Source organism: Neopsephotus bourkii, unplaced genomic scaffold (assembly GCF_033783945.1).
Source record: "Neopsephotus bourkii isolate Nb327-2 ecotype Australia unplaced genomic scaffold, CSIRO-AGI_Nbou_v1 NB_1792, whole genome shotgun sequence".
Lineage (NCBI taxonomy): Eukaryota > Metazoa > Chordata > Aves > Psittaciformes > Psittacidae > Neopsephotus > Neopsephotus bourkii.
The window spans coordinates 11,693,607-11,717,320 of NW_026902266.1; the positions used below are offsets into that span (position 1 = coordinate 11,693,607).

At 44.6% G+C, this 23,714-nt stretch overlaps 1 long non-coding RNA gene across 2 annotated transcripts in view; it reads right to left on the minus strand.

Moving 5' to 3' along the window:
- Window positions 1–575: 575 nt before the first annotated feature.
- The window catches only part of LOC133226543 (uncharacterized), a 32,075-nt gene continuing 8,936 nt past the window's right edge, over window positions 576–23,714 (minus strand). Inside the window, exons 2-7 of one of the 2 annotated variants that reach the window (XR_009729543.1) lie at window positions 21,120–21,276; window positions 19,142–19,245; window positions 10,649–12,695; window positions 7,358–7,491; window positions 1,983–2,090; window positions 576–748 (exon numbers count right to left, since the gene is read on the minus strand). This is a non-coding gene — a long non-coding RNA (uncharacterized LOC133226543). Of the gene's footprint in view, window positions 749–1,982; window positions 2,091–7,357; window positions 7,492–7,606; window positions 7,758–10,648; window positions 12,696–19,141; window positions 19,246–21,119; window positions 21,277–23,714 lie in introns of those variants that run through there. The other variant, XR_009729544.1, reaches the window with a different exon arrangement.

A 23,714-nucleotide genomic window follows, 5' to 3' on the forward strand; every position in this document is an offset into this window, starting at 1 on the left:
CACCGGATGGGAAGTTGGGTCTGCATTAATGGAGCGCTACACTGGGACAAGGGCAGACTGGTTGTGCCAGCAAGCTAATGGGGAAACATGTCTGCAGCATGAGAGGACCCTGGCACACACAGACATGTGCCTCTGCAGGCGCAACAGCCCTTCATTAAAATGTCATCTGTGTACCTCTGCAGTTACTTCTGAGTCACTACTAGAAGAGGAAATGAGAAAGTCTGGTTTCAACTTTGTTGTCCCAGCTCGATCTGACACATTCAGAAAGCTTTGTGTGAAGTAAAAGTGTGGAAAGGGGTTGTTTAAAAAAAACCTATCTCCCTTTGAGAAAAAATACCACTTCAGAATAAGCCCTTTAAAGCCTCACTAAACACAGCATTCAAAGATAGGGGAGAGCTGTGAGTCAGTGTCACCACACCGAATGAAGCAGTGCATCATGGAAAACTGCATCCCTGGTGCCATGTGATTTCCTGTGAAGCCAAGGGTCACAGCACTCTTTCTTATTCCAAGAAACCAGTCAGGCTGCTAGTGGTGAGAATGACATGCTGCTCTGGACATCTCCTGTTCCACCCGAGGAGCCGTGTAAAGTCCTAGTGCCTTACCTGTGCAGCTGCCTCAGCTACGCAGAGGCAAGTGGAGAGCTGTGTCTGCTGTTCTTGATCCCCAAGGAGATGCACTGGAGGGCTCAGCGCACTGGGTTTGTCCACCGGATGAGTAAGGTTCACTTGCTGCTGGTGGTGGAACAGGCCTGCAAACCGATAGCACAGTACCATGTTTGGGTATTTTAGTCCTAAAACAGGATTTTTTTTCCGCCCTGTGACCATTTTATGAAGCTGACTTACAAGACTTGCAGCAGTGTGTCAGTACAACATCTGTATCCCAGGGTGGGGAGGATGGAACACCCAACCCCCCTGCTGGAAGCAGCTGCTTGGGCGCACAGGCCACCAGGAACAGTGGCTGCACGATCCACTTCAGTAAAAGTGACCTGAAAATAACTGCTCTGATTTTTATCTCCAGTAGGTGAAACAGTTACACAAACGATAGTTGATGAAAGTGGTGCTTGGCCAGGAAAAGGGATATCCATGCTTCTGGCTGCTTCGGGAAGAGGTAATCATCTGTCCATAAAGCAAAGGGCACTAAAAAGAGGAATTAGAAGTGAATTAGAAGAATTAGCTGTCATCTCTAACAGAGTGAGTTAGAGAGTTTAACCCTCCCCCTCCCTCCCCTATCAGATAGGGACTTTCCAACTCTCCCTGCACGATGCTACTTATTTGACAACGTGTCTCTCTTCACGCACACACACAACCTTTTTCGCCCCGGTGCCGTGCCCCCGGCCCGACTGTACCCGCTGCGGCCGGTGGCCGGGGGGTGGCAGCAGCAGGAGCTGGGGCTGCCTCATACCTGGACTCCAGCTGCCATCTGGTGGTGGCTCAGCCCCGAAGCGCCGCAGCTTCCCCCGCTAACAGGCTTTCATTACCCTGCGAAAGTGTGCCGAGACGGTGAAAACCACCCGTCAGCTTCATTCCCCTCCAGCAACTGCAGCACCCGTCTGCGAGACAGAGGGAGACGTACAGTGCTGTACAAGGGCTGGCAAAACGTGAAGTGAGCCAGGTCTCCGGCTGTGGTTACAATTATCTCACTGCTGTTGTTGTAGCATGTTGTCCTTGAGTTCATGAGCCAATTCGGTTCTGTTATCCCAGAGACAGTGTATCTGATCCCAGAGCCGTTCCATGAGCCTAGGAAAAAGGATTTTACAATACAAGTGTTACCACTGGCCTGGGATAAAGTTATGCACAAAGGCTTGAAGCTAATTCAGGCATATTTTCCAATCCCCCCTCCCTGCACCACAGAAAGACAGTGTATACAGTTGGATGCATCACCCAGCAAGCTCTTGGCTGCAGCACAAAGTCTGGGCTGCCATATAGCTTTCCTAATGGGAGTAAAGCAGGGCAAGGAAAAAACGTGTCAGGAAGGTTACTTACCTGAAAATAGTGCTTTCCCAGCTGCCTTGTGCATCCTTCTCCCCAGTCCTGTTTTTCTTCATTCTTCTGAACAGTGCTCATTGACTTGCAGGATAAAAATCCCGGAGGCTGAGAGAAGGATGTGCAATGTGGCAGCTCCCACATACACCCCCTTTTGGGAGCGGGACCCAAACTCATCCCTTCAAGTCACAAAAGGGGGAGGGGAGACAGGAGAGGGGTGGGAAGAGTCCAGCCTGCAGTTTGGAACAGCCTGGGGCTCCCTGCCTGGCCAGGTGAGCAGCCATACAGACAGTATGGCCTGAGGACTCCTGTTCTTGCTCATGTGGCCATGAGTTCCAAAATAAAACACAAAGTTTAGGACGTTACATGAATTTAGAGACTATAGTGACTTTCATGCATTGCATCTCACTGTGAACTTCAACTACTTGGAAACCCCAGGGAAGTGAAAGTGGAGAGAAGCACTGTTTTATGAAGTGGCTTTCTGGCTATGTCAAAATTACACTTCCTTCAAAAGATGGAAATGCCTGTGGTTGTTTTAACACTTCAGATGAAAAAAATGTATGGAAAAAGGTCACAGATTCTAACCTCCCAGAGCAATTAAAACTGGAACAGTATGATGCAAAACAAAAGACAAAAACATCCTGAAAAGTTTTGAGAGGGAGATTTAATGAGGCATTTTTTAACAAACACCTACAAGCACAGACCCAGAAAGACCACTTGACAAGAGCCCCTCTCCCTGCTTCTTTCTGGTATTTTAGCCTAATTTTCTGGGGTAATGTAAAAGAATATGAGCAGTTGGCCAGGGAAAAGCCCATGAGAGACTGGGCAGAATGTTGACAGAAAGGAAAAAAATAGTATTACAAACCCCAGAACAGTTGCACTCCACTTTTCCCCATTGGCCACCTTCATCTAGGAGCTTGATCTACCACCAGCCTTATACACTGTTACTAATACAATTACTAACTAATAGAGCTACTTGCCATGGCTACAGCACGCAAACAGCTTTTATGGAATCTGGTCTAATAATATCTTTGTGCAAACGCTCAAATAACCTGCTGTTATTCCTGTTGCTGCCTGTTCCCTCAGCACACAGCAGTGATTTGCTCAGGCAATGCAGATTTCACCATGGGGAACTTACCTGTTTGTTTGTGTGGATGCTTGAGTGTGATTCGTACAGGCCTGTGTTGCCTACTCTTGCCCACAGCTGCACAAGACATCCACGTGCTTTCACCCACCATGGCCAACAAGTGTAATTTGAACACATATACTAGCATGTATACTACTCAGACGGGATTCAAAACTCAAGCAGTGACACAAGATAGTTTCAAAAGCAGCCTGAGCTTCCTCGGTGTCGGTGTGCATTAGCTGTTCCAATGCCTACCAGAGCATGGGGGTTTCTCTTTCCACTCTAACAAAGCCTGTGCTGCTCAGCCCCAGCACAGCATGTGAGTGCTGGGGAGGGCCATGTCCTCTGGAGTGCTGGTTCCTCAGTCCTGACTAAAAAAGAAAAACCAACCAAACAAACAAAACCCAACACTTAAAAAGCTATTTAAGGTCAAAACTATTCAGGCTCTGGTCAAACACCTTTAGAAAGTCCCTCTCAAAGCACAGCCGGGAATGAGATTTTGCATTTGGAACAGCCTGATGTTGTGTTTTCCCAGCCATTTCTTTTGCCAGTGATGCACTGGGGCATTTTACTTTTTCCAAGCCATGAAGAAAATTACCACATCTGCCTATGAAGGAGGAGCATGCCCCATTTCACAGCCAAGCTTGCCCCACCACAGAAAGATTGTGCTGGCCCTGGGCTGGTTTCTCCCAGACAGAAGGTGGGAAATGATGGGGAGGTACAGCCTGCCCATATACAGCTCCCGCCCCAAAATGCTGAGTGGTGTGGCGCCGCTCTCTTTGGGGATGGAGGTGGCGTCTTTGGCATTTGCTGGTTTGCCTTAGCGTGGCCATTGCCTGCCTGTGAGGGCTGCATAATGCCCAAGGGGGTCGCTGCTGGCCCATGAAACATCCTGAGGAGGTACTTGGGCACAACCAACCATCACCCCAAGCCTCGTCTCGCAGCAGAGCTGTGCGTGGCCCTACTTGCAAAAGAAACTTGTCTGCCCGTGCTTCCGCATGCTCCCTTCACTGTCACCATTACAGACGGCAAGCATCAAACCCACAGCTACTCTCAGGCCACCCCCAGCCAGCAAATCCCTCCCCCCGGCAGGAGAAAATCCAGAGCATATATTCCTTGAAATCGTATTGCCAAGGGCTGGGCAGCCAAGGGCTGGGCACAAGCATGGGGCGCGGTACTAGAAGCAGCTTGGCAGAAAAGCTCACCAAACGAGCAGGGAAAAGGAAAACCACGACGGGTGCCAAACGCCCTTGCCGGGCCGGGCCGGGCCGGGCCGCTCCCCGGCATTGCCGTCTCTGCAGAGCAGGGACCCGTTCTGCCCAGCTCTGCCTCCCCTGCCCACCCTGCTCGAACCAGTCACTGCTACTGGTGGCCCAGACACGCAGCTGATGGTGCGCCAGTTTGCAGGCATTTACCACCCGGCAGACTAGGCGTGCTCTGCTGCTGCAGACTGGCGCAGCTATTCTAGCAGGAAGCTCCTGTGCCGAGCCCACAGCACCTCCAGCAGAGTGGTGCTGCACGACCACTCGCTGCTCTTGCAGTTTTCCTTTCTTTTCTCATTTCTGTCATGCCCCTCCTGATGAGCCCCGGCTCCCAGCGTGCCGAAGCCGGGCGAGAAGACTGACACGATTTTTCCAAAGCCCCCGGCTAGTTCTGGGACCCGCAGCACAGGACTCCGCCAGCTCCTGCCCCGGCAGGCCGGTCAGGCAGCAGCAGTTGCTCCCCCAGAGACGGGGAGAACAATAAGAAATACCAGATCTGCCGCAGGAATGCGGGAGATACCGTGGCGGGGGGCCCTGGTGAGTCTGAGCAGGATTTGCTCACGGCTCAGACGGAGAGCAGAGATTGCCACTTCAACCGCCCTGTCGTCGGGCCGGGGTGCCTTGGAGGATGCTTCGTGTGTCCCTGCCCCGCCGTGGCCCCCGCCGGGCGTCGGACGGCAGATGGCAGCCGGACACCGCCGCACGGCTCTCAGGCTGCTCACCGGAGCGGAGCGCCCGGGCGGCAGGCTGTATGTAATTAATCACATCTGAGGATCCTGTTTTGAAAGGCGGATTCACACAGATGCGGCTCTACCCGCGGCTTTTACAGCTGAGCTGGTAGCATGCTTGGAGCTGCGTCACCTGTGTACGTGCAGCAGCACACTGCTACCGCAGGAGGAAAAACCCACTCGTCCTTTGCAAGGAAGGCTCACGTAACACCCAACCAAACCCTTTGCTTAGGGTTTGGGTGACTTGCCTTGCCAATGAAAAGTAAAAAAAAAAAAAAAAACAAACCTAAAAACGGAGGACCAAGGAGATTACAAAGGATAATGCTGTCAGCATACCCAGTCATTGCAGCTTGGTGGGCTTCCACGTGGCTGCAAAGGCAGAGCAGCAGCGATGCATCCCATCCCCTCCTCTGCTCTGGACATGCTGGTTACCCTGATTTATTCAGGTGACTGAAACCAGGGCCCGCACCCATAGCTGCAAAGGCCTGGCGCTAATCCGAGAGTCATACAGTTACTCTGTTGGGTAACATTTTCCCTCAACAACTTACGAACTTTAATCCAATTTTGAAATGTAGGGCAGGTTAAGTGCGATTACATTAGCTCAACTGCTCATGTCATAAACTCTTGAGAAGTGGGATTGGAGGGTTTTTACTCTAGAAACCTTTTGCTGGCTCAGAAAATCCCTGTTTTCATTTTAGCTCAGACACCAAAAGGGGGAGTTTTCAACTTCCAAAAAATAAATCAAAGACACCATGATGGCTGCAGGGTATTTGTTTCTCCATAGGAACGTGAACCTGGTGGTTTAGTTCAAGAGAGACTAAGCTAACTCTCACATTTTCTACATTCCTCCTTTTCCTGATATATCAAGATCGACAGGTTTGAACTGTTGTTTTAAGGAAAACCTACTACTCCTGAGAGGGTTTCCTGTTCTAGAAAGATGATATTTCAGAGCGACAAAATTCCAAACAATTTGACTTGCTATCACCTTTGCTAGATCCCTCAGCCTCCTTATGCCTCAGCTGCTCATTGATGAAACATGAGTGATATTTACCCATGAAAAAAGCTCACAAACATCTGGAAAATACTTAGCTATTCCCCAAAAAGAGAGATTTTTTTAAGCAACACCATGATAAACTGCAATCTGTGTCCACAAGGTGCAAATCAGAGATCACTGCATGAGGCCTTTAAAAGGGCCATGTGTACCAGGGAAACTCCTGCATGGCCAGAGGCCTCTGGCACCACTCCCTACCAGCCCCTCACAGAATCACCTTTAGGTCCTCCACCTTTAGGCTTGATCCCTGGCAGCCAGAAAACCTCCTGTGAGTTCTTGGGTAACAACCACAAATGGAAGCAGCCTTTAGCTGTCTAATTAACTGAAGCTAAACCACCACATAGCTACCCGCAAAGTGTCAAGAAAATTAAGCCAGCAGTCATAAAGCCATACTGTGCCCCAGCCAAGCCTTCCTTCATCATCTCTAATTCAGGCTGCTGAATCAATCCCAGGTAGGTTTTTCTCTCCCTTTTGCGTGTGGAGACCCAGAAAGATCCTGGATTAAATCTAAACATGACTGACCTGGACACTGCATCTCTGGACAATGTTCAGAGCTTAAAGCTCTGCAACTCTGAGCAACGAGTTTTGCAGGTAGGTGCAAATCACTTGTTGAAGACTTGACTACTTGTGTTAAACTTGAAAGAGGACGCCTTGAAAATGTTTTTGGTCTTGGAAACTGATCCTCAGCTCCCAGTTTTGTTAATTCTGCAATCCAAAATGTTTTCTTCACTGTTTTTTTTCTTGTCTACTAACGGCAATTAGGATTTTCCAACTGTTTTAACAATTTAGAAGCTCTAATACATAAAAACACTTTCTTATATTACAAAAGTTTCTCTGAATTGTAAAATTCAGAGAATTTTACAAAGGGGAGGGAGCCAGTCCTTCACACGCTGCTTGAGCAGCTATCCTGGCAGAAAATGACCCCTGGCAGCTTGCAAGGCATGGAAAAAGACTTATCTCCCAGATCCTGGAAACACAGTCAAATCTGCCTTCACTGGGCAGATCAGCACTGATTTCTCAGTGCTAGTCCCTGGAGGTACAGGTCTGCTGACGTCAGGGCTGTCGCTGTTATTGCAGGGTTCACAGCCCTTAAAACATTTTATCTGCAAGCCCTAGTCCAGCCCACTGCACAGAAAAGCTCTTCAGACACTTGATAGGGATGGCTGGGACATAAGAATGTCGAGTGCTCTTGACGCCTTCCCACTCACCTGCTCCAACTGCGTAGCTGAATGTTTTAGGGATCTCTTTAAGAAGCCAGTTGCTCTCCTGCTTGACTCGGAAATTCTCTTGGAACATTGCTGCTTTCCTGTCTGAGCTCCTTTTTTAAAGCCAGGTTTTCTTCCTGTAAAAAAAGACAAGACAGCAAAGTTCAGGAAAGCACTCACCAGGTATGCAAAACCACACAGGAATGCAAAATGCTCAGGATTGTATGCCTATTAGGAAAACGGGAAAGCTACCAATGATTTTCAAAGCTAGACTCTTGCTTTTCTTCCTGGCTATTGTTTTGGGGAGGCTTTAAGATTCCTTTTATCAGGAAATGGTTCCTGATAATTTCTAGCAGAAATAAAACTGCTTTTATCCCTTTGCATTTCAGGTAGGTGAAGCACTTCAGATGCTTCTGACTGAGTCCTGCTCAAGGGCAGGAGTAATTATATTTTTGGGGGGTGAGGAGGAGCTGAGACATACCAGCTTGCTGGAAGTGCTGGAGCAGAGCCAACAGCCATGATGAACCAGCCCTGCATGGTGTCTGCTGGTGGTGGGATGTCCTGTCACTGCTGCAGAGAGCTGCCAATAAGCTGCTTCACCTTCTGGTGCAGCAGCACATAGCTTCATGTGGATTCATTTTCTGTTTTCCCGTGTTCTGCAATGCAGACATCCCCCAGGGTCCCAAAGTCACAGGATGAAAAACTCATCCTTCCTTTTGGCCTGAATCCTGAATAGACATGTGCACATGCTTAGCGCTGAGCATGTGAGTAGCAACACTGATCTCCGTGGAGCAATCCACATGCTTGAGCCTCTGCACACTGGGGAGCAGGGGAGAGAAGGACACTTGGTTCTTTAGTCGTCTGTTTTACATACCACTGGTGGAGATCCCACCCAAGAGAGAGCTGTTCAGCAGCATGGCACTAAACTCTATAGCTATTTTTATTTCCGTCACTTGTGGCCTTGCTGAATCCTGCTACGAATTATCTGGGATATTACACCCCAGACGAGCCGAAACAACAGGTCTTGCTGCAGACTGTGTTTAGTGGGATGATTTAGTTACTGCTTTCCCCCACCCCGACTTCTTCCTTATTCCCATTAGTGACACGCTGGCTGAAGAGAAAAGTTATTCATGCTCTAGAAATGTAATATTTACTCAAAACAATTTTTATTTGGCTTGGCTTTCTCCCAGTGCCATAAAGTGATAGCCAACCCCAAGTGCTTACATAGACAACATGTGCATCTGAGTCATATTTATGATCCCTGTTATAAAAAGCACACAGTCTTGTTGTTTGGTGCAATAGGATGGGACTGGAGGCATCAGCACGTCTTGAGCATAGCCTGTCTCTGGAATTTGCAGAAATTTGCCATGCTCCAAATTTAGAACTTGTGGGTGGAAGCTCAGGCAGGAGCCAACTTTTTATACCATTACATCACAGGAGTTGAGGGCTTCATGCCAAAGGATCCAAGGAAATTAATAAAGAGCAGAGGCTGTCCAGCTGTTTGAATTTAAAGTCATGGCAGAGAGGTAATTATTAATAAAAGTGGATTTATTCAGAACATAGCAATCTCATTGCTTAAATTGAACATATCCCCTCTCTTCACTGCAGCTTACTATGCTGTTGGAACTTGTAAAGATAATAGCAGGGAATTAACATCTGTAAGAGATAGGCCCAGTGAAGCTGAGATTGTTCTCGATAGAGGACACGCTTCAGTGATAACTTTCCAGCTAAGTAACTCTGAGCAAGCACACGCAGTTGCCAGTGGCATCACCGCTCCCCTGGCTGGAGGAGGTGGCTGGAACGTGGCGTGCATTTTTCCAGCTAAAACACACAAGATCTCAAATGGACAGCGATCAAAGCTGCATCCAGCTAATTTGAAGAGCAATTCAATTTGTTTGACCCCCCTGCGCTGGGGCAGCCAGTGTAAGCTCAAATGTCATAGCCTCCTGGGAGCTGATGGCAAAGCACTGGGGCCTGTCACCAAGAGGTGTGGGATGACCCAGCTAACCTTCCAGCCTGTCTGGGAGGCCTTGTGCATGCCCACAGCACTGGCAGTGAAGGGCCTTGTGTGCAGAGTGCGGCTGTGGCATGGGTGAGGGCAGTGCTGGGGGTGGGGCTGTTATGGTTATGCCCTGATAGTTTATGGAATCCAAACATGCTAGATGCTGCTTTCTGCACCTCAAAGACACAGCACATGAGAGGCACCTTCCTAGCTCTAAGTATGAGCCTGCAGCCACCAGCAGAGCAGATTCTACAAAACAAAAATGTGGGTCAGCACACAGAAAGGGTTAATGAGGTCTAGGTGCTGAGACTGTATGCCTGGGGGCTGAAGGGCTGAACACAGACTTGCCACAAAGCATATAGCAGTGTCTTTGGAGAAGGGTTTTCCCTAATGCTTAAACCACAGAAATGTTGGTGTGCATCTTCACAGATTTGCAGCTTATACTCCAGTCAAGGGTATGCAAAAAGCTATGAATAATTCAAAATTTAGCTCTGGTTTTGCTAGGAAGTGCCCATTTTCCATTGTACAGATAAACCATCTGAGGTGGGAAGCAACTAAAAGCTATTTACTGGAGCAATATTGCCAGCAAACCAAACATTGGAATTCCCAAAGAGATACTCCTGCACCCACAGATATCATGTCATTCTTGCAGTGGCACATTAAATAGACTTATGCATTCACACATCACCAGGACTGGCACAAGCAAAGACTGGGACCTCCAGTTCCCAACATCCCCAGTTTTGGTCTAGGCAGCCACACATACACAGCATCCCTTTCTCCAGGGAGAGTAGACACAAAAAAAACCCCACAACAAACTAAACCCAAACCCCAAAACAACTTCAACCACATGTCCACAGGGTGACAATTTCCACAATAAGAAGATGACAGTTACTGGCAGGGAAAAGTAAGGGATAAATAGCAGAAATTAAGTCTTCATTTCTTAAGTGTGATGTTTTCACCTGCAGCACAAGCTTGTGTATGCAGGGGGTGTTACAAGACTTCAGACTGCTCTGCCTTCAAAAGGCTCTATTACTAGATAAACTTCTTGTATTTTACTGAGAAAAATATGATGCCAACTGTTCATTTCTGCCAGAGAACCCACTGAGGCCTCCTGACCCTGCTCAAGCACCATGTTTCAAAGCTATGTATTTTTTTCCCAGCATGTAGCTGATCATGCTGGACTGTGTATTTTATTTTTGTGAATAGCTATGGGCACTTAAAGATTAAAAAACTCAGGTTTATTAAATATCCCATTTATAGTTACGAGATTTCCTATAGAATGAATGACTCACAAAGGTAACCTGAGGTGCTGCAGTGGGCGAGGAGAGCCTTCTGCTGCTAATTCACTGTGAGAGATGTGAGACGTCTTTCTGGGAACCTGCAACTGGACTGGCTCCTGGGGCCAGCTTGTCCACATGGATGCATGCGGAAAGCATCTGACATGGCTCTGAAGCATTTCTCCACTTCAGTGAACAACGGCTTGAAGAGATCTTAAGGAGGGACAATACAAGCTTATTCCCTGACTGATAAAAACACCTGCAATAAGGGACTTAAATGGAGGAATGGACTTTAGTAATTGGATACCTTGAAGATAAATGTATTTAAAAAAATTATTATCAGAGACAGAAAGAAGCCCTAAAACTATCACCAGATATTTGCCATGGTAAAAAGACAAAAGACTCTGTATTTTCTACTTGAGTGTCTCAACCTAATTTCAGTTTGGGGAGTGAAGCAGCTATTTTACCTGTAGTCTCATGCTGTTACTTCACAGGTTTTCAATGCATGCTCCATCTTGTGCTAGAGTGTGTCTGCAACTGCATGCCAGTGCTCTGCTGACATGTGGATAGAAGGTGGAAGAAAAAGGTCAGCAGGATGAGCAGTCTTAAGGGTACCATCATGCACTCCAGAAGCTGAAATTCCAGAGCCAAACAGTGGATACTCACTGTCCTCAGCCCTTCCTTTCAGATATTGCAGGATAGTAACCTCACTTCCTAGAGCACTGTGCTGGGCAAATAATTGTGATAAGCAAGTGATTCTATGGAAATAGATGAAACACTTCAAGCTATAACCCAACAAGCTCCTAACCCATGGCAAATCTCCAAGTCTCTTCCCACTGAAGTCAGCAGCAATGCCTCCCACCCCATCTACAATCATTAGAAATGCAGCAAGCAGTTAAAAATTCGGAAACTTTGCCCATTATTACAACCAGGCAAGAGTCAGATTTTGAAAATGATATTTATGCTGCATAGAAACTTCCCAGAAGTGCCTTTGTCTCCAGCAGACAATCCCTTATTTCACTACTAGCTTTAGATGATGCCAATCATCATCCTGTTTAAAAGTTGTTCCCTTGGCCATCATCTTCCATCAGTGGTAGCAATAAATACACTTGATCAGTTAACTTACCTTCCACAGTCACAAAGCTAAACTAATGATAATGTTTTATCTTCTGGCATGCAGGTTGTAAAACAACTCAAACTAGTAGCACAGAAATTAATACTGATATATAAAATATGGAGAAGGGTTTTATGAGAAGGTGGGTTTGTGGCTTCTTGTTCTGGCTATTTTCCATGAGGTTCTTAAAAGTCTCAAACTCTGAAATTAAGGAACCTTAGTGGTGCCTTATTTCCCAGCAGTTTCTTTAAAAGATGAGTCATTCAGAAAGCATGGAAAGTATTCAAGTCATTGCTTTGATGTCCTTAATAGAAATTTTTGATGGACTTGAAATAAATGAGGAAAGTGCTGTTATTTCCTTTTGGAATGGCAGTCTGACATGACTGGTGCTGTTATACAACAGAGCGACCAAACAGCAATACACATGCTAACCCAGCAGCAGGCTGAGGAACTTGTCCTCCTAATCAAGTTTATAGCTGGATGCTAATGGACTCAGCAAACAAACACTCATGTTTGTTATAACAGAATGAACAGAATGTACCACAGAGAATATGACTCACTTTTCCATAGGATGCCTGTCTATTCTGCCAGTTTGAATAATGAAATATTGCACCTCTCACAGTTTGTTTTACAAAGTTTTAACGAGTTCATCCCAATGAGCTGTAGCCCTGCCACATAAAAACTGATTCATTTGCCTTGTGAAAATAAGCGTGCCTTTTGACAGGACACTCTGCTCTAGGTCCTACTAAATCAGCTGGAGAGGCTAGACTCACTCACAGGTGGTTTTAGTCTTGATTGCTTTTTGAAAATGAAAATATGCGGTCAGCTTCAGCAGCATGTCAGCCGTTTTCCCTTGGGGGACAGGCTGTCCTGCTGCATTCAAAGTATTCCTTCTCCTTCTTAGTACAGAGTTTGTCTTTTAAACTGGGTCTTTAAAACTACTACCTTCTGTAAGAAACGTGTTTGGTTTAAAGCAGAGTTCTGGAAAGGGGCATTTAAGAAATTATTACATTTTTCTTTTAAAACATTCAAAACCAAACCAAAACAAAAAAGCTGCCTATTAAGTCACAGGAAATTCTGATTAAAGTAGCTGTCCTTATAGGACCCTCCTGCAAGAAATTCAAATTAAGAGAAGGGGAGGGAAAGAGATTTTTAAGTAAACAAGTGAGAAGAGCCAGGGAAAACAAGAGAATGAGCAGAGTCTCAGGTGGCCAACTTGGCGGAGTGGGGCTTGAAGGAAGGAAGAGGCTGTGGGACAACGAGCTGTTGGCGTTTTACAGTAGTCGGGGAGTCTCCAGAGTTTTTGACTTTAACTACAAGTTGCTTAACAATACTGTATGCTCTTTTTCTTTCACATCCAGCCCTAGTCATGTGGGTAGATTGCCCTTTGAGTCAAGAGGGTGGACACAGGTGCACGAGTGGTGTTGTGGATGGTGCTGTTTGGGAGGAGGAGGAGGTCCAGAAGAGGGGATGTTTCACTGCCCTAGAAATCACAGGAGTCATGATGAGAAAAGACAGCTCCTGACTCAGGTCTTGGTCCCCGAACAGAGGGGCCTGGTGAGTAAATAATGAGTGACTGTCCTGTGGACAAGGGCGAGTTGCAGCTAGAAAACATTTGTTGGTTTTGTTTGTTTGTTTGTTTTCCTGGAGCCAGTGGAGGTCATCACGTGCCAGAAGAGAATGATGACATGGGAGAAATGGTGTGTTTGTAACTTCCCAGCAATGGATGCAGGAGAGCAGAGGATTCACTAGCAAAGAGGGAGATGTAAGCTGGCACTTCAGACATCAACTCGTTGCTGTGGCTATCTAAAAAGCATTGACAGTCACTGCTAAAGATGTACTTGATTCATGACTGTAGTGGAGATTAACCTTGGCTAAGACTCTGCAAGTTATAAAACGATTTCACGTTAAGAAATGAAATACTCCCCAGGTTAAAGATTGCTCAGGTTATATCTCATCCTTAGGAGAATTTCAGGCATGGACCTGCAAATCTGAAAGTTATTTAAGTACCCTTTTGCAGCCTGAAATGCCAGCTGCAATAATGGAGAAACTAACTGAATGACAGAAAAGCAAACCCTGAAATAGTTACCATTAACACCAGAAGGTTGGGGGTGTGTTATCCTGTGGTTTTCTGTGCTCAGTAGTGATGTGTCATCATAAAGAGCTTACATTTAATGGCTGAACAATGCCGTGCATGGTGTCACCTTCCCAAGGGCTAACTGTGCAACAGCTTCTCCAAACTGCTGAATTTCGACTGCTGAAGCAGTTCATTAAAAAAGAATCCTTATACAGCTGGGAATTATAAAACTGTGCAAAAGCCTGTGATGCCAAGGACCTTCATTTAGAGGCACACCTATATTTCTAGTGTTCTGGAAACTGGTCCTTTCCAAAAAATCTTTCTATAGATGCTAAAACAAGAATGAATCTGGCCACAGTCCATTCACCATGAGTGATTGCATCTTAAAGGGACATTCCCTCTCATTAAAATTTCTAATTCTTCACATGTTTCTGGTTAAAAAACAAAACACAAAAGAACCAAACCTTGTGCCTATGTCAGTGTCTTAGCTGTATAAATTTAAACATTCCATTGTAAGCTAAGATTATCTTGCCTCCTGCCCACTGAGAGATGTGGGTTTGGCTTTATGAGGCTCCATAACTGGCCTGCTTGAACTCTGTCCAGCAAGTTTTCATCTAAATTGATTAGGACTTGGAACGTTATTTTCTTGGACAAATTGTGTTCTAATGAAGAGAACACTCCCTCACAGCTGTCCTGCCAGAAAGCCAAGATTTTTTCTGTCTAGAAATCATCCCAAAGTGACCCTTAGATAAAGTTCAGAATCCATTTTTGTTTTTTAATTAAGAAAAGGTTTGCTTAATTCCATTCCATACATTTCAGTGCTAAGCAGCTGACATACGATTGCCCCTAAAAATTTATTTTAAAGAATTTGGTGGTGATGTCAGATCTGCCACAGACAATGTATTTCTAAACACACTGTTTACATTAATGCAAAGCGTAAAGACTGCTTCAGCGGGAGAAGTCTCTAACCCAGATACCTGTAGATTGCATATAAAGTAAACTCAAGGCTCTGCTCTCCACACAATTAATTTAAACACTGATGAAGACAAACAGGGGACAACGCTCTAAAGCATTACCCAGGCACCAAAATTTCTATGATGCCTTTCCCTAGGACCAAATCTGGCCACCCAGCAGGCTGCTTCATCAGCTCACCTTCAAGCCCAAGAGTGGACTGGCTGGGAAATCCTGTCCTTAATTAATGCTGGCCAAATGAAAGAAGGCATTTCTCCTCAAAAAAGAGCCCTGGCCACTCTAATGTAAGAGCCTTCCATGGTCAGGATGGACACCCCTTTTCTTTTTAGCATTGTGCTCCATAGTTTTCCCAGATGTCCTAGCTGGAAACCTCGATAAATGTTTCTGTTATGATTAGCCTATCTCAAATTTTTATTCTATGACTATTCCCATGGTACACAAGGACGATTTCATTCAATCCAAAATACCCAGTGGACATCCATGATTACATAATTTTGCTTATCTTGTAGCAAGAGTATTTCTAGGAACCAGGAGTACAATTTGAGGCAAGATCAGATACTTTCCAGTCTTACAAAAGATGGTTCTGACCCATGCACCTATGTGTCAGTAACATGCCTTCAGCATGGTTTCAGGATTTTGCTGGCACATGGCACTCAGGAATCAAAGATGTTTGTTCACAGAAATTCAAAGGAAAGGTCTTTCAAGAAACATGAATTCCCAACTCTTTAAATATCAGCTGTATCTTCAACAAGACAGGAAACTGAGTCAGTCACTTATGCTCAATGTTGAATGGAATTTACTCTTTCAACTACTAACAATGCTTCTTAGAATAAAAGTAAATCACGAAAAATTGCTCTGCTACAGAAGTAATTAGCACTGTGGTATTGTTTGTGGAAAACAGGTCTGACAGCAAGAATGGGAAACTTCCTCTGCTCTCAACAGACTCTGCTTGCTCATACTTGCAAGGCACATCGAGCTGCAGAAATTTACCTGAAATCCCACACAGAAAGATGATAGCTGCTGCAGTTATTCTCCAATGCCTTCACTGAAAGCTGGTCCAGTCAAATCAACATGGTTAGTCAACTGCATGATTAGATAAGCTTATGCTGATTTGGCAGACAGATTCAGACGGGAAAATATCACAGAACTCAGCTAGAGGCCATGTCATCTTTGCTTATGGACTAAGAAAACTGCTTACATTTGCAGCCATTGCTTTGAGCCCATTGTGGTGGCTTTTTTTTTTTTTTTCTATGTGCTCTTAAACCAACTCATTGGAACCTAAATATAATGACAGGGAATGAACAGGAACAAGATTTGCTACTGCTTTATTGCACTGTATTCTGCAGCCAGCTATTGTCTGAAATGTGGTTATAATGGGCAATATATACAGCATTAAACCCTCCTGAAAGCACACACAGAAATTGTGATATAATCATGCTTGGAGCTGTTATCCTTAAACACAAGCATGGGTTCAGTACTCAGTGGAGAGTGACAAGCGAAGCTATGGGCCCAAGGCAAAACAATGACCAGATGCCAACAAACATCCTCATTAGCCTTCGCCAGAGTTTGTATTTTTTAGAGTCATTGTGCAGTTTAATTAAGTTGGTAACATCCAGATGAGAAAGTGGAAAAAAATGTGAAGGCATAGGGAGATGAAATGCTAAAGCACTGAAAGATGTCACCTCCTCTGTGAAATGCTTTCATTGTGAAATAGAAAGAGAAGACAGAACAAGTCATTTCAGGATATGTCTGGAGTGAGAGATAAGACCAGAAGATTACAATCTTCTAGTAGTCTTCCACAAAACCTATTATTTGCATTCTATATCATGAGGGTTGATTCTGAACACAAATCAACAGGGTACTAAATGGAGAACAGACAAGATGATGAACTGAAGTCTAAGAAATAGGATTTTATTACATTGTGGCACTTTCAAGACCCTGAGAACCTGATCCACATGTTTTCTGAACATACTAACAACACTCACAAGAGCTGAAGATTTGATAAAGCCTAAGTCATCACAGAGTGATTAAGATCAAGGATGTAAATGGGATTAAGAAGGCAGTAGGGAGAGCCAGCGCAGAATTCAAGTCAACCTTTGTGACCACCTTTGGTGACCCCTGTGGGCTACCAAATCGATCACAGGCTTTAAGTCTCTTTCAGTTGTATTCCAGCTTGTTATACACACTAAACTCCTCTCCCTGCTTGTCTGTTCCACAGTGTTGGATGTGAGTAGTTTTGTGAAATTTAATGAAGCATTAAAGCATAAAGCCAAAGCTGTTTAGATAGAGACAGGCAAACTGCATTGTCCCCTGGGGAGAAGTCCAGGAGGCTGAAGTTGCAAAAATCACACGAGTATTTCCTGCCTTCACGTCAGGTAACAACTCCTTTGGTGAGTCTTGAATTGCAGGTATTGAAACAAGAGAAAGAAGAGATCTACTACCAGTATTTTTGCCCCTCATCCGCGCAGAAAGCAGAGGACTTTGCCCTAGCTTGTGCTCCGTCACATGTGTGGCTGCCCTTGTCTTGCTGCATGACTCAAAGGCTGGCATGCAAGCAGTCCCCTCTGTGCACGGGCAGGCAGGTAGCAGATGGGTAGACTGACAGCAAGACCAGACATTACATTACCTTTAACTCTTACATACCCAGTAATTAATCAGTGCCCATTTCAGAGAAGTCATGTGGACTGCCAGCATGTGGGAGCAGCCCTGGCTTAGCAGTCTACTTGCATGTTGAATTTCTACTGTGCTTAAATGACAGATTTGCCCAGGGATTTGGTCTCCAAACAAACAAACAAACAAAAAAGTGCTGAATACCAAATACAAGTTCTTGGTAGTCAGTGTTTTGCAAAATCCACCCTTGTTGAAGGACTGCAGCAGTATACCCTCTGCTGCTAAATGGAGGGACAGAAGGGTTACAGGAAAGGCACACTTGAACTCCCTGTAGCCAATACACAGTATTGTAGGGAATGAGCCAAAATGTCAACGCTAAGGAAGAAAAACAAGGAACCACAGGGAAATGGGAGTGGAGTAGAAAGATCAGACTTATGGACAAATTAATGAACCAGCAGTACTGGGAAATGGGAACAAGCTGTCAGAACTTCATCTCTTACAAGGGACAAAGAAAAAAAATATCATAATTTCTGATGCTTTTGATGGAAACAAAGTTATGCAAGACTGATATTGTTCACGCTGATTTAATTAAGACTCTGTCAGCACTTTCAAGCTTAATTGGCCTGGTATTTTACATTTATAGAAATCAGTTATAAAACCGTGCTCTACACTAAAAATCAGTATTCTATAAATGGTCCCAGTCCTAGAAGGGTCACCTTTCTGGCACAGCAAGCTCTTGAGGGCACCCCACTTATGTATTAAGATATCTGTAGCTGAAAAGCTCACGCCGCACTCCTTGCCCACAGAGTCCTCTCCTTGCAGTTTGTGGGAATCTGGGGTGTCAAAGGAATGCAGAGTCAAGCTTCCTGGCAGCATCCCCTCATGGAAATTATTTCACAGAGAATTAATCCCCAATTCTGACACTTCTTGTTATGTTAGATTCAAATCTCTGCATTTGCTGAGCTGTAATGAGCATGGAAAGGCAAGGACTAGACAGTGGACTAGCACCACTTGTGAACATTATGATTTCTGGGCTGGTTAGTAACAGAAGCAGTTCTCCATGTAGAAAAAGCAGCTGCTCTGGATGTCAGTAACAGCGCATGGGTAGAGTATACCACAAACCTCAGCTACCGTCATGCACAGCCCTATTCATCAGGTCTATCGCAGCTCTAGCACTAACTTCTGAAGCTATGGGACATGCCTTTCCTCTTGCCTTAGTGGCCAGCCTGGAGTCACCAGTGAAATCAGTCTCTAGTGGCCTGCCTCAGGGAGTACTATAGATAAGATTCAAATAGAGGCAGCAAAATTCATATCAATGAGAACAAGCAACTAACTCCCAGAAAAGACCATGTTCTGTAATTGCTATTGCTTCATTAGTGACAGGAAAGAGCAGTGTTTTAAAATAGAAGGTCACTTAATTCAGTTTCCCTTAAGGCGCAGAAAACAAGCTTCCACAAAGTGGTAGCAATTGTTCAACAATAACATGCTCTCCTGACTGAAAACTGGGTTAGGAATTTGTATTGTATTTTAACAAAACATAATTCCTAGCCCAGTTTCCTCCTCCTTGAGATAACCAGGAAGATTCTACCTCAGTGGTTACTGAGTTAGACTATGGGGGTCAGTTGATATGTAACTGATGTCCAGCTTCTCCACATACCTACTTACTAGAGGCTGGTGGATCCACTCCATGGCTTTAGACACACAAAGGCATTAAAGGAGTTGGCTGCTTAAATACCTTTGTAGATGTGCATCCTTATCCTCTGTGCTGAGACTCAAGGTTCAAAACTGCATCAGCTCCGGTGAGGTCAGCTGTGCACAGGACTCACATCCTTGTCTTTCCTAGGTTACAGGGCACACAGAAATATAAATCTCAGGGTACTAAAAAAAGGGAAAGAAAGCAACACTCAAAAATCACATTTCAATGAGGTTTTTTTTAATTTTATAATGAGTTTTTTTTACACATTTTACCTCTTTCTGATAATACGGAAAGTGTTAAGAACCAAGAGTCATGTATTTACGTGTGAAATATCTTTCTGAAAGTTTGTCATAAATGTGGCTCACACCACAGGGATGGCCACATTTTCCAAGTTTGAGCAGCAGTAAAAATATTTCCTAGGGAATAAGGTCAAAATATTAGTATTCAACTGAATCAGTATGGGCCAAATTAATGAAGTTATTATTCCATCATAGACTTCCACACGTGAAACCTGAGAAAGTGTTTGTATCAACAGCACATCAATCCATGGTGCTGGTCAAAGGAACAAAAAACCTAACCTTCAGTTTCAAAGCTTCATTTAACTTTGGCACAGAAAGGTTAACTTTTGTTTAAGCAATGCTTCTGAACAGATAATGTTAATTAAATGTTTGCATTCAAATCTTATTACACAGTGAAATAAATTTGCTTTCCATACAAACACCGCACATCCAGTATGGAACAGAAAGTTGCAGGGGGGGCAGACACTAATAAGTAATAGCTCAATCCCATGGACCTTTTCAAAGCTAAAAGCAAAGAGAGGGGAAATGTTTGCTTTCTCCCAACTCTGTGTACATCTGTCTCTAAGTTTCTTTCCATTCTCCAGGGACTTGCAAAATTATATTTTTTAATATTCATTTTTCTTCTACTCTAATGCTGCTTAAAACTCCTTCTCCAAGCCTAAGAATAACATAGCCACTGAACACAAATTATAATCAGTAAAACAGCATCTTGTAGCAGAACTTGGTAAGTCAAATGCCAAGTTAGCCCTGATATGAAGCAAAGCGGCTAAATCATCCATCCAGATGGGAAATGTTGACAGTCCCTTAACTGTAGTGGTTTTAGTTGCAATACAGAGAGGTGCACAATTTGGCTTTGTTAAGCAGACATCACGGAACTGTTTATTCTGTCCACAAGTTGAACAGGAAGTTTATTAAACTTGCATATTGCTGTACATATCACCTGCTGCTGTGTTTCATATCGGAATGCAAAATTGGATGGTCCCTTTCTGTACTGACGTAATGTACTGCCATGCGGAGGATTTCTCTTCCAGCCTAAGACCTATTTCTTTAACCCCAGGAGCACACTGGATGTTGTGCATCCAATTCCTGACAGGAATACTTCATTTTGCTCTTGAGCAACCACTTCTGAGCAAGCCAGGAGCAGAATCCAGCTTTTCTTGGCTGGGAGAACTGGGATGTCCCAAAATGGGGCTTTTTAACAGATGAGTGAAAAAGCAGAGAGCCCAGAGGACCATCCATCTCCAAAGAAAATCATACAAATCAACAAGGAAAAATTCCTCTTTTTAAGCTGGACTTTCTATGATGGTAAAACAGCTGTGTGCTGTTGGGCTTAGTTCTGCTCCAGCATACCCCTGAATATCCATTTGACTGTCTCAACAAAGGCCCCAGGGACAGAGCAGGGCTCCTGGGTCTACCTCTGACAGATGCAAAACCAAATCAACTTTAAACATGCCCTAGATTTCTTGTGGGAGACCGTCACAGTTGGACAACTGCTCTTTGCAGCAGACCTTCCTGCCACCCCAGCATACCATTGCTCTCCCTCCCGTGGGCTGGACACTTCCCTTCTGCCAGGCTTGTCAAGGCTGTGGCTTCCTCCCCTGCCAAAGAGGAGGGTTGCAGCCAGCACAACTGCTGGGGACGTGCTTGTTGCTGCCACCAACGCATGTGCTCTGGCAGGCTGCAAACATGGTGCTGCTTCCTGTGAAGAGAGCTCTCACCTTCCCCCAGATTGTGGAGTTCTGGTGCAGGATGTTAGTGAAGTGAAGGCTGATGGTTGGGAGTACAACATTATATCCACCTGAAGGCCCCATAAGGAAGAAAATGGGAACGATGACCAAACTTTTCAGACTTCACCTGCTGAACCACTAAGTCCCCCTGCAAATGCATCAGAGAGAACAAGAATTCTGGACCCGTTGGAACATGTCCAGAGGATGGCCACAAAGATCATCAGAGGGGCTGGAGCACCTCTTCTATGAAGACAGGCTGAGAGAGTTGGGCATGTTCAGCAAGGAGAAGAGAAGGTTCTGGGGAAACCTTAGAACAGCCTTCCAGTACCTAAAGGGGACCAACAAGAAATTCACAAGGGCATTTAGGGACAGGACAAGGGGAAATGGCTTTAAGATGAAAGAGAGTAGATTTAGGTTAGGTACAAGGAAGAAATTAGTCACTATGAGGGCGGTGAGGCACTGGAACAGGTTGCTCTGAGAAGCTGTGAACGCCCCAGCCCTGGCAGTGTTCAAGGCCAGGTTGAACTGGACTTGGGGCAACCTGCTCTAGTGGAAGGTGTCCATGCCCATGGCAGGGGGTTCAGAACTAGATGAGCTTTAGGGTCCTTTGCAACCCAAAGCATGCTATGATTCTATGAGTAATTTCTGTAGTTTCTCTTGTCTGTGAAGTGAGCTGTTGAGCAGTGACTTACCAATAAAAGCTGTGGGGCAGAATTGATTGTTCCCCACTGTATTTGCCCTCCAGAAATAACTTATAGTTCCATATCAATTCCAAGTAATTCCTCTTCACCCTGATGAAAGTTTTCAGTTAACAGCAAATAGTGTTGTTTTCAGACCTCTCTTAATGCCCTGCAATGTGCATGTATTTTGAGTTGGGTTTTTTTTTTCATTTAGCCAGTGAACAACCTCTCAAAGTAGATAGTTCAAAAGATCACTTGTTCTCAATGATAATAGTACAAAATACACTAAATATTTTGTCCAAAGAATTGCTCCCAGATTCACTGCAGGTCAACTGGATTCATAAACTGTTTACAGATAACTGAACAGATTTAAAGTAAGAAACATTCTCTCCTCTGTTTGTGCTAATGTTTTCAAAATCAGATGACAAATATAAAATCAGCATGATGTATCATTTTACAAATGGTAAAGGCCCTTCTCTGACAACTACACTCTTTATAGCAGGCTGCAGAAGGTAATTCAAGATGCAGGCATTTTTCAAAATATGAATAGGGACACACTCATCCAAAGCATACCAATCTTTTTGGCCTGTTCTGAACAGAGAAACTTTAACAGCTATAAATATTTCAAGCAGGCTGGATATCTCTTGAGATGGAGAATTACATCTTTTCACTTCTAGCTTAATTCAGCAGGAACAGGCAAACCCCAGCATATGTACAGGCATGTGAACCCAACTGCCATCCTTTCAACACGCCTTTGTGGCCTAATGCTAATGTAATTGTTCATTCTGTTTCCACATCTTGCTTGCTTGCTTGCTTAGCTTTGCATGTTACTGAACCTCAGCACCACCTCCATGGATTACCACAAAACACGGGGTGGCAGGGACCCCCTGGACTGTTACCCAGCCCAACCTCCTACTCAAAGCAGACCGATCACCAGTGCCAGAGCAGACCTGCAGGTTCATCTGCTGTCCCATCCATGAGGAAGTTTTGGCATAAAAAACCATAGCAACACTCAAACTACAACCCTGCCTCACCTGGTGACTGCTCAGGGACCACCTGACTCTTTAGAGTGGTTAGGAATTTCCTCCTGTGAAGAGCAGAGTGGGGAATGAAGGTCCTCAGCTACACAACAGTAAGCACTGCTTCACCAAGCCTGAACAACATTATGAATTTTTACAGACTGTAAAAATGACCAAGTTCCAAGCTTTGAGGCAGGGAGAAAAGCTAACTGTACACTGTAATTACGTTTTCTTTGGACTTACCTATCTGTACGTGAAAGCTGAAAACACTTAGTACAAAGCAGAGAGGAACTTAAAGCACACATGCTTATTTAAACCAGCTTCCAGCATTCTTGTTCAAAGTAAATGCACAACAGATATAAAGTTTTAGTGTCACAGGAATTATTTTTTTCTACAGTGTTTTTTAAATTGTTATTTTGCCTGTTCCCTTTTCACATAATTAACATTCATGTGTATATAACCTCCTTTTAAAGGACAGGGACTAGTAGGGTAAGACAGTATAGGACAGCAATCCTGATGCGTTCACTCAGCCACTGAAATCCCCCATACAAGAGCAAGCGGAACTGGTATCTATTATGTTAACACTTCTCAGCATGTTCCTCATGCATGCCTGCAAGAGGCCAACCAAAAAGGATGCTCCCCAAGGCAGTCTCCTGGACAGGCCAGGTGCTAAGGAACACATCTGAATATCTGACACCCTCATTTTGCCCTGAAGATTTTGCCATTAGTTATAAAGCCCTACACATTCTGTCCATTTGCATGGTGAAAAGGCTTTTACTGTAAAAATATAGATATTTTCTGCAAGTTCACTGAAGTTCAATAAGCTGTTTTTCCTCATTACTAGCAACATGTCCACTTGAGCTGGAAAACTTCCTGGCAAAGTCTTT